The following is a 10,346-nucleotide window of genomic DNA, read 5'->3' on the forward strand; positions in this document are numbered from 1 at the left end:
CAAGTACCTTTGCAAGATTGTCTGTTTCATTTGCCTTGTTGACAAAGATATCCGATGCAAATTGAATTCCATCTATTACCATGTAACTCTTGTTCTTGATACACTCCAGTATTTCTTGGCCTTCAATATATTATTTTTAAAGAATCGCACAACGTGCCCTTAACATTTTTTCAATAAATATCCAATTGTAATCAAGCACGTATCATGGGCGTGCTTGATGAGGACATCCCTCCATCACATACAATCCCTATCAGTAATTCAACACTAAATTCTCTAGAAGGACCAATGATAAGGGCTCTCGCTCTCTCCCTCCGCGCGAACCCTAGCTCGGGCCGCCGCTCTCGCTCTCGCACGCCGCCTCAGCCGCCGCCGCTACTCTCGCTCTGAGCCTCCATGGCCGACCAGATCCAGCTCCTCCTCCACGCCCCCTAGATCCAGCTCCTCCTCCTCAGGCCCCAGATCTAGCTCTTCCTACGCCGCCGACCTGAGCCAGGTCCTCCACCTCGGACTTGTTGATGGATGGCTACAACGTTGATGGCTACGGCGACGGCAACAGGAATGGCGATGGTGACCGCACTAGAGACTTCTTCTCCTAACCTAATCCGTTCTCCCCCGCTAGCGGCTACGAGAACATCAACGACACGACTTATCCCTTTTCGGCCTCGAGCAGCGTCAATGCTCCCCGGGCGGGCATAACGGTGCTCGTCCTCAACTCCCATGGCCAAGAGTGCCCCGAAATGGCGGGCTATGAGGACCTCCTTCGCTCTGGCCCGCAAGGTGGAGGCACCGGCGGCGGCATGGGTCCCCTCCCATTCGCGTCCACAGCCGCAGTCGTACTCTCGGCTTACGCGCGGCTCGCAGTGGCGGTGGAGGAGACGCCATGGCCGCTCGCGCCTTATCGTCATCCTCCGATGGTGGCCGTGGACCTCCGTTGCCTCCTGTGACCGCCGGCATGCGCGCTTCGCCTGTATCTACCGGAGCCGCGGTGGACGTCGATGACCCGCGAGTACAGCTATTGTGGAAGACAACTTCGACGTCAACAACCCTTTGGATGCTGATGATGACGAGATCTTTCCGAACGCTGCAATCCCGGTAATTTTTTAGAACCCTACATAGTTTGGTTTCAGGTTGATTGTTACCATCTTCGTAATATATGTTCGTATTCTTGTTATGCATCGTTTAGGATAGAGTCTACAGGGGAAATTGGTTAGAAGAAAATACAGGCAAACTGTGTGAGATTTGGGTTGACCAAATCACTAAAGTTAACTATGTGAATGGTGTCATGAACAAGTCAGGGATGAGGGAGGTCATAGCAAGGTACTATGTTGCAACAAATTTGGTTCATGATAGAACCCAGATTGGTAATAGATTAGGCAATTGAAGGGATATTGGCAATTCATACAAAGACTGTGCAATGACACTAGCTTAGGCCGTAGATATGATGGAACTGCTGATGCCACTGAAAAATGGTGGGAAGACAACACTAAGGTAATTGCCAATATCCCTGTTTCCTGTTTATGTCTAGAAATCTCTTCCCTTGCTCACTAAAATAAGCTCTGCAGGGCCACCCAGACAAGAAGAAATGCAAGATTGGTTGGCCAGGTTACATCAATGAACTGGACTAAATGTTCCATGGTGTAGCTGTTGATGACAGCATGGAGTTCTTCATTGGAACATCTACACCTCATGGAAGGTTGGGCTTCATTGAGAACTATGGGGTCAACAACTAGATCCTCTTTTCTTATCTATGTTTGTCATTTGAACAATTCATGTGTGTTATTGTACTTGAACTATGTCTGTTGTTGTACTTGAACTATGTTAGTTGAGCTGTGATTGTTGGACAATTCATGTTATTTGAACTATGTCAGTTGAACAATTCATGTTATTTGCACTATGACTGTGATGTGAGCTTGTCATGCATGATCAATTTTTGTACTGCCATATGTAACTGAGATTGTTATGCATTTATGTGTCAAGATGCTAATGCAGCGAGGGATGAGGACAATTATAATGGAGATAGTGACGAGGATATCTACAAAATGCTTCTTGACGATGATGACAGCGATCTTATCTATAGTATGTATCAGTATGCTATTCACATTGATAAATACTGCAATAGGGTTGAGTGGAGGCAACCATTGCTAACTGGACTAGAATGGGTATAGAGAAAACTAGGAGATAGAAACAGCTGCTACAACATATTTAGAATGAGCCCTACTGTATTCCATCGACTTCATGATGTGCTGGTTGAGTCATATGGCCTAAAGTCTAGTACCAAGAGTACCTCTGTTGAAGCTTAAGGAATGTTCCTTTGGATACTTGGAGCACCACAATCAGTTAGGCAAGCTGAGGATAGATTTGAGAGATCACTAGGAATAGTTCACAACAACTTTAAGAAAGTTTTGCAATGTGTGGTTAAGCTAGCTTCAAACATCATTAAACCAGTAGACCCTGAGTTTAGAACAATTCATCCTAGGTTGACAAACCCTAGGTTCCATCCCTTCTTCAACAATTGTATAGGAGCAATAGATGGCACTCACATACCATGTGTGGTGCCAAGAGATAGGCTAGTTCAGCACATGTGCCGCAAGGGCATGACAACACAAAATGTGATGACGGTTTGTGACTTTGACATGAGGTTCACATTTGTTCTTGCTGGATGACCTAGTTCAGTACATGACATGAGAGTGTTCAATGATGCTCTAACCAAGTATAGACATGTCTTTCCACATCCACCCACAGGTAAACACCTTGCTTATGTTGCATTTGCAGCTTCTAGTTGAATTAGTTGAATCTTACAAAATTGATCCATTGTGTTGGAAAGTTTTACTTGGTGGACTCCGGCTACTCCAATCGATCGGGTTACCTTGCGTCCTACAAGGGAACCAAGTACCATCTTCCGAAGTATCGAGACGGTCCAGAACCACAAGGTAAAAAAGAGATCTTCAACTACGCACATTCATCTCTTAGAAATGTCATCGAGAGGTCATTTGGAGTTTTGAAGATGAAGTGGAGGATTTTGTTGCAAATGCTAAGTTATGCACCTCATAAGCAAAGCCAAATAATTGTTGCATGCATGGCACTACATAACTTCGTTAGAACGAGTGGAATAGTGGATAGGAATTTTGATCGTTGTGATCGTGATGAGAACTATGTTCCACCTGAAGCATCCTGCTCTCAGCCACGTACTAGTCAAACACCGGCAAGGGATGAATCTGCGATGATGAATGTTTTCCGTGACTCGGTTGCCCTTGGTTTGTTAAATAGATCATGACAATTCGAATGTGAGCTTGAAATGTAACATGTGTTTTGTTTTTTATAGTTGAGGACAATTGAATTGTGTACTTGATATATTCAATAATTGTGTAATAAAGTATATTTTTTTATGGTTCCTTAACAATGTCGGGCATGGCATCAAAGTGAGCTGCAGCAAGGGTGAGCAGCTCACCGAGCAACTCTGGTGACTAGCACAAGGGCACCGACGTGGTGTCATGAACATGCATGGCTGTGCATGGAGTAATTAATGAAACAAATCAACTATTAAATGAGGGCAAATCAGTCTTCTATTCATATGGTGCTAAAGTTTTGCTATGGATCTAAACACCTAAGCCTAAAGTTAGAATGCCAAAACTTTTACACCAAAAGATTTGGTGCCAAAACTTTTGGCATGGCTCACTAGTAGAGAACAGACCTTTCATCCGAGGCCAAAATGGGCTCTAGACCCGGTATTTTTTGTGCCCGGGACTAGAGAGGCCTTTAGTCCCGGTTGGTGTCTCCAACCGGGACTAAAGGTCCATGCCCAACGGCTACTGCGCTCGGCACAGTGGCAGGGGACCTTTAGTCCCGGTTGAAGACACCAACTAGGACTAAAGGTGGACCTTTACTCCCGGTTGGAGCCACCAATCAGGACTAAAAGTCCTCCAACCTTTAGTCCCGGTTGGTAACACCAACCGGGACTAAAGGTCCCCTGATGGGTTAGTTCAAAAGGGAAGCATCCCATCCATTGTTAGATGTGTTATGTAGGTGGGGTGGTAAGCTACGCGCGAGGCAATGCATGAGGTCTTGGGTTCGAATCTCACGGGACGCAGCGGTGGGCGGCATTATTATTTTTTAAAGCTGGGAGGACCTTTAGTCCCGGTTCCTGACCCGGGACTAAAGGACCCCCCTTTAGTCCCGGATGCTTGCTCCCGGGTGGAGAACCGGGACTATAGGGGGTTCTCCACCGGGAGTAAAGCCCATCTCTGTATTAGTGGCTGTTGCATCTAAACACCCACTTAGTTATAATTTCCACGAAATTCATTAGGGTAGCTAAGCTAGCTGTTGCGAAACGAGGACCAGTAGTAGTAGACTAACAAATTGCAACGACGAAAAAAGCATCCACACCTGCATGAGTCTCTTTGTTCTGAGTATTGCCTGATCATTCCCCGGTAATAGAACCTCAGATTTGATCATCGTCATTATTCACAGCGCGCAATTTACCGTACGTACATACCATGAATTCCTGAAACTGACAGACTACATATCTAGATTTTACCGGGGCGGACGGTACATCGAGCTAATTTTAACTGCTGGCGCCGGCCGCACAGCACGCCATTTCTGAAGACAAAACCCATGAGAATAAACGTATGTATGCGCCGGTAAAAATTAAGAGAAGAAGAAAAGACAAAGAAAAATCTATGTCCGCCAAAATGGCCACTGAATTTTCGAAGACACGAGGACGGATCACGTCAACAAGATCTTTGCCCCTCAATAACAAAAGTACAACGACGACGATGAAAGCGTCGACACGTAGCTCTCTCCACATACAGGCCACACATTATATGGGCATCATCAGTTGTTGGCCACAGGCCACGAGATGCGTATCTCCGAGACAGTGTACCGGGGCAACGAACGAACGAACAATGCAAGATATGGTGGTGGTGTCTGCATGTTCAATCGAAATTACTAATAAATAAAGGCATGCATTTGCTACCGACGAGGCGGCGGCGACGTGGCGGAGGCCATGGCCTGTCGCCTTCCTTGTGGACGAGAAGGAATTGATCGAAGCAGCGGCAGCAGTGGCCGGAGAGCGATCAAGCTAGGGCGGAGGGTCGAAGACGACACTCGGGATAGCGAGCGAACCAATGAGAGAGCATTGATTGAATCCATGGTGATGTGGTTGATGGATGAAAACCAGGCACATCCACATCCTACCAGCGAGTGATCGATTGCTTCCATGAGGATCAGACTCGGCTTTAATCTAATAAGCCAGTATATATATACAAAAAAAACATGGAATATCTTACTGCTTTGGCTGTCCAGCTGCACAGTCAAACCATATCAGGTAAATTTTTTTCTTATATACATCTTGAAATGGATTGAAGAGGTCACTTAATTGTCTTACTAAGGAACGAAAATAACTTATTGCCACAAATGCCGCTAGTGCACGTATACCAAGCAATCAGCATACATGCATGTTAAATACAAAAGCTACTCTCTCACCATTTCAAATTATAAGATGTTATTTTTTCTTTTACACGTGGTTTTTGCTATTCACTTAGATATATACTTTATATCTAGATATATAGTGAAATTAATGTATGTAGAAAAGCCAGAAAACAAATTATAATTTAAAACGGAGAGCGAAATAACAAGGTAATTAAGCTCCACGTTAGGCGCCACGTAGTAAAATATATATGAAAAAACAGCATCTTTGCTTTGCTAGTAGCAGTTATATACAAATTAATAAATAGGCTAGGTAGTGCTAGATCACCAGTGCTAGTATAAGTATGCAAATACAGTGACATGCATGTCGACAGGTGGGGCCAGGAGGTGGGCGGCGTGGCGAGACGGCAGGAGCCACCGGTGGTGGAAGACTAGGGCGGGGGCGGGGTAAGGACGATGATGGTACGGTGCGGTGAGGCAGCGCGAGCCGCCGGCCGCGGGCAGTGGAAGGTAGGGCAGGGGTGGGGCGAGGATGTCGGCGAAGAAGAAAGACAATGGGAGTGGGCGTCGCACAGAGGTTGAAGACATGTCACGTGTTTTCCAAACGCGGGACCGCGTTGTCTCCGTCCAAAAGAAAATGCAAGGAAACAATAATACTGAGGTTATGTCGTCCGCATGCAAGCAGCTAGAGCGGCACATATATGTATTTTACATACCTAGCTAGGCTGCTAGGGTATAGACGCATGCATAGTATATGTGTGTTTATTTGAACTGATTAGTAGCTCCCAGGTTATTATATTACCTCTCGATCGATCGTATCATACATTTGATGATTGATCGTCATTATTCACAACGTCGCCTGCCATGAATTATTATTCCTGAGACTGACAATATATATACGCCGTTATCGATCTATCTTGCATTGCTTTTGCCGGAATGGGGACGGACGTCCACGGTAAACGGGTTGTTTGGTTGTTTAGTGACCTCCTAAAATTCCTGTCACATCGAATGTTTGGACACATACATGAAGTATTAAATATAGACTAATTATGAAACTAATTACACAACTTGCGATTAATTTACGAGACAAATCTTTTAAGCCTAATTAGTCTACGATTTGACAACGTGATGCTACAGTAAACATATGCTAATGATATATTAATTAGGCTTAAAAAATTCGTCTCGGAAATTAGCCTCCATCTATGTAATTGGTTTTGTAATTAATCTATATTTAATACTCCTTATTACTATCTAAACATTCGATGTGACATGAATTTTATGAGCGACTAAAGAACCAAACACCCTAAGTAACTTTAACTGATGGCGCCCGCTTTTCTGAATAAAAAAAAATACAGAAACGACGCCACGACAACGGTAAAAAAGAAGAAGAAGAAATTATATGTCCGTCAAAATATGTGGCCACCGAATTTTCGAACAACTCAAACAAGAAACCTAAGTTTTGCATTGGCGGAGAACCGAGGACCATGAAAATTAGTTATTGGCGGTTTCCTCTAGAGGTGATGTACATACATACGCTGGCCACGAGAACAGCGTATCTCGGGATAGCTACCGATCGATGGAACGAGGTACGGACGTGGTGTCTTTTTTTTTATGAAATCATCAGGATAATACTCCTTCGTTCTACTTTTTTTTTTTGCGAAAATCCTTTGTTCTAAATTATAAGATGTATATATACAGAAAGTTAAAATGTCTTATATATAGTTTATAATAAAGTGAGTATATATATAAATAGAAAGAAAGTTTACAAAGGGCAAAAAGGAGAGAACCTTTTTCAAGAAATAAAGAAGGAAATAGAGAGAAATTAACCAGGCTAGCAGGGAGATTAAACGAGATTGTTTACCGATTGTTCGATGTAAGGGAAATAGCTTGGATTCTTTACACAGCTTGCATTTTAGTTTTAGCTGCCTACAAAATCGTCTAATTAGTTTCCATCATTTCCCTTCTCAGAGTCATGGTTTCTTTGTTATGTCCATTAATTGGTTGTTAACAATGGTCACATCATACCCAAATTGTGGGGGTATGGCCCCCAAGACATAGGCCGCACCGTCGGAGGTGGCCCGGCCCATAAGATCAAGGCGTGCACGGCGCTGCTCGGCGTGTACCGCAAGACATTGTATAGTACCAAATATGATACTTTACTTGTAACCCTGTCCCTCCAGAGTATATAAGGAGAGGCAGGGGTTCTCTACTCGACATCATATATTCAATACAATACACCAAAGACACAGGACGTAGGGTATTACGTCGATCAGACGGCCCGAACCTGTCTAAATCGTTGTCTCTGCGCCTTGTGTCACCATCCGGTTCCTGATTACGCGCATCACCACTGATAAATCTACCATCGTGGGATACCCCCCGGTGGACTGCCGAGCATATTACTCGGCGGCCCTCACCGACATCCCTCGTCGCCGCCGAGCTGCAAGCAAGCTACCCGTGTCGCCGACCAGATAACGCCATACGCCGCTGACCCGACATTCTGTCTAAAGCTAAGTCACACTTTAATATTTTTCTAAATATTCTCCAATCTCCGTATATCATCATAATGTTTCTCCAAACAGTTTTCTCCATGTTTGCTCTCCAAACGATTTTCCGAACCCCTGAACAGTCCTATTGATGCTCGGACGCCTCCAGAGATGGCCCTGTCTCCGGCTCCTCCCTACACGTGCTACGGGCTCCGCGCTCTGCGTTATGGGTGGTCGGCAGTGGCTCCTTGGTGACATCTGTTTCTCCTACACATGCACGGGCTCCGCTCGACGTTATGGACTATGGGCTAGCTAGGGCTAGAGACTCAGCTACACACTAACTGTTCGGACGGTTTATATTAAACATAAATATATTTTCACGCCAACTGATCGCCAAACTGCATACGCCGTTTCATCACCATTGCTATTTTTTCTCCGGAGTTTATTTATTTTTACATCATGTACTACCCGTTCTACATGTTTGTATTGCAGGATCATCGTCCAGGTGATCGGACCACCTGGTGCTCGGACTTCTCCACCGATCAACTGGTCGGACCGCTTGGTTCATGGACTCCGTCACCGACCAGTTGATCGGACTGTTCGCCGCTCGTGCTTCATCACTAGCTACGCCGGTTACTCCTCGGCCCTTGGATTCTTCGTGCTCTAGGACTAAGTGGGCACACTTCACCGCACGGACGTCGTCAGCTACGTCGGTGCTCAGACCTCGCCGCCTACGCCGGGCACTCCTCGGTGCTCGGACCTCGCCGCCTACGCCAAGGACTCCTCGGTGCTCGGACATCGCCGCCTACACCGGGGACTCCTCGGTGCTCGGACCTCGCCGCCTATGCCGGGGACTCCTCGCTCCTCGGTGCTCGGTCATCGACAGCAACGCCAGGGACTCCTCGCTCCTCGGTGCTCGGTCATCGCCAGCGATGTCGGGGACTCCTCGGTGCTCGGTCATCGACAGCGACGTCGGAGACTCCTCGCTCCTCGGTGCTCGGTCATCGCCAGCGACACCGGGGACTCCTCGCTCCTCGGTGCTCGGTCATCGCCAGCGACGCCGGGGACTCCTCGCTCCTCGGTGCTCGGTCATCGATAACGACGCCGGGGACTCCTCGCTCCTCGGTGCTCGGTCATCGCCAGTGACGTCGGGGACTCCTCGGTGCTCAGACATCGCCGCCTACGCCGGGGACTCCTCGCTCCTCGGTGCTCGGACATCGCCGCCTACGCCGGGGACTCCTCGCTCCTCGGTTCTCGGTCGTCGCCAGCGACGCCGGGGACTCCTCGCTCCTCAGTGCTCGGTCATCGCCGCCTACGCCGGGGACTCCTCGCTCTCGGTTCTCGGTCGTCGCCAGCGACGCCGGGGACTCCTCGCTCCTCGGTGCTCGGTCATCGCCGCCTACGCCGGGGACTCCTCGCTCCTCGGTTCTCGGTCATCGCCAGCTACGCTGGGAACTCCCTGGTTGGTTGGACATCGCCGGCTACGCCGGAGACTCCTCGGTGCTTGGATCTTGCTATGTCTCATCGGTGTGCTATCAAGCTGCTCCATGCTGTTCGGATCAGGGTGCTGATCTTGGGCAGCACGTCTGGGGTCTTGATACGTACATGTCGGACGACGTCGGTAAGCTTTCAGACTTCTTTTTCTTTGACCCTGCTACAAGATTCATTCTTCATCTTCTAGCAGGCTCGGGGACTAAGTGGGCACACTTCACCTTGCGGTGAATGTGCTTGTTCTCATCTCGAGGCTACGTCCGGGGACTGGCTGCCTGCTCGGCTGGTTTTCTACTTTATGACCCTGGCACCACGTGACTGCGTCACCTACTGTCAGGCTCGGGGACTAACTGTGGGGGTATGGCCCCCAAGACATGGGCCGCACCGTCGGAGGTGGCCCGGCCCATAAGATCAAGGCGTGCACGGCGCTGCTCGGCGTGCACCGCAAGACATTGTATAGTACCAAATATGATACTTTACTTATAACCCTGTCCCTCCAGAGTATATAAGGAGAGGCAGGGGTTCTCTACTCGACATCATGTATTCAATACAATACACCAAAGACACAGGACGTAGGGTATTACGTCGATCAGACGGCCCGAACCTGTCTAAATCGTTGTCTCTGCGCCTTGTGTCACCATCCGGTTCCTGATTACGCGCATCCCCACCAACAAATCTACCATCGTGGGATACCCCTCGGTGGACTGCCGAGCATATTCTGTCGACACAAACCTTCACTATTAAGCGAGTAACAAGCAGAGGCTACGACGACAGTAGCAGCGACGATGAGAGCTCACGCTCGAACGAAGAAGATGATGGAGCAGGCCCAATGGAGGTGCGCCGCGCAACCCCAGACGGCCAGACCCCCCAAGCCGGTCCCCGATGCGCGCGGATGGAGGGATCACCGTGCCGTCTAGGCGCCGCAGCAAGTAGTTAGAGCACACAAGA

At 47.7% G+C, this 10,346-nt stretch overlaps 1 pseudogene; it reads left to right on the forward strand.

Moving 5' to 3' along the window:
* Positions 1-2,039: 2,039 nt before the first annotated feature.
* Positions 2,040-3,274, forward strand: LOC136508586 (uncharacterized; annotated as a pseudogene).
* The last annotated feature ends 7,072 nt before the right edge of the window (positions 3,275-10,346 follow it).

Source organism: Miscanthus floridulus, chromosome 15, assembly GCF_019320115.1.
Source record: "Miscanthus floridulus cultivar M001 chromosome 15, ASM1932011v1, whole genome shotgun sequence".
In the NCBI taxonomy this organism is placed as follows: Eukaryota; Viridiplantae; Streptophyta; class Magnoliopsida; order Poales; family Poaceae; genus Miscanthus; species Miscanthus floridulus.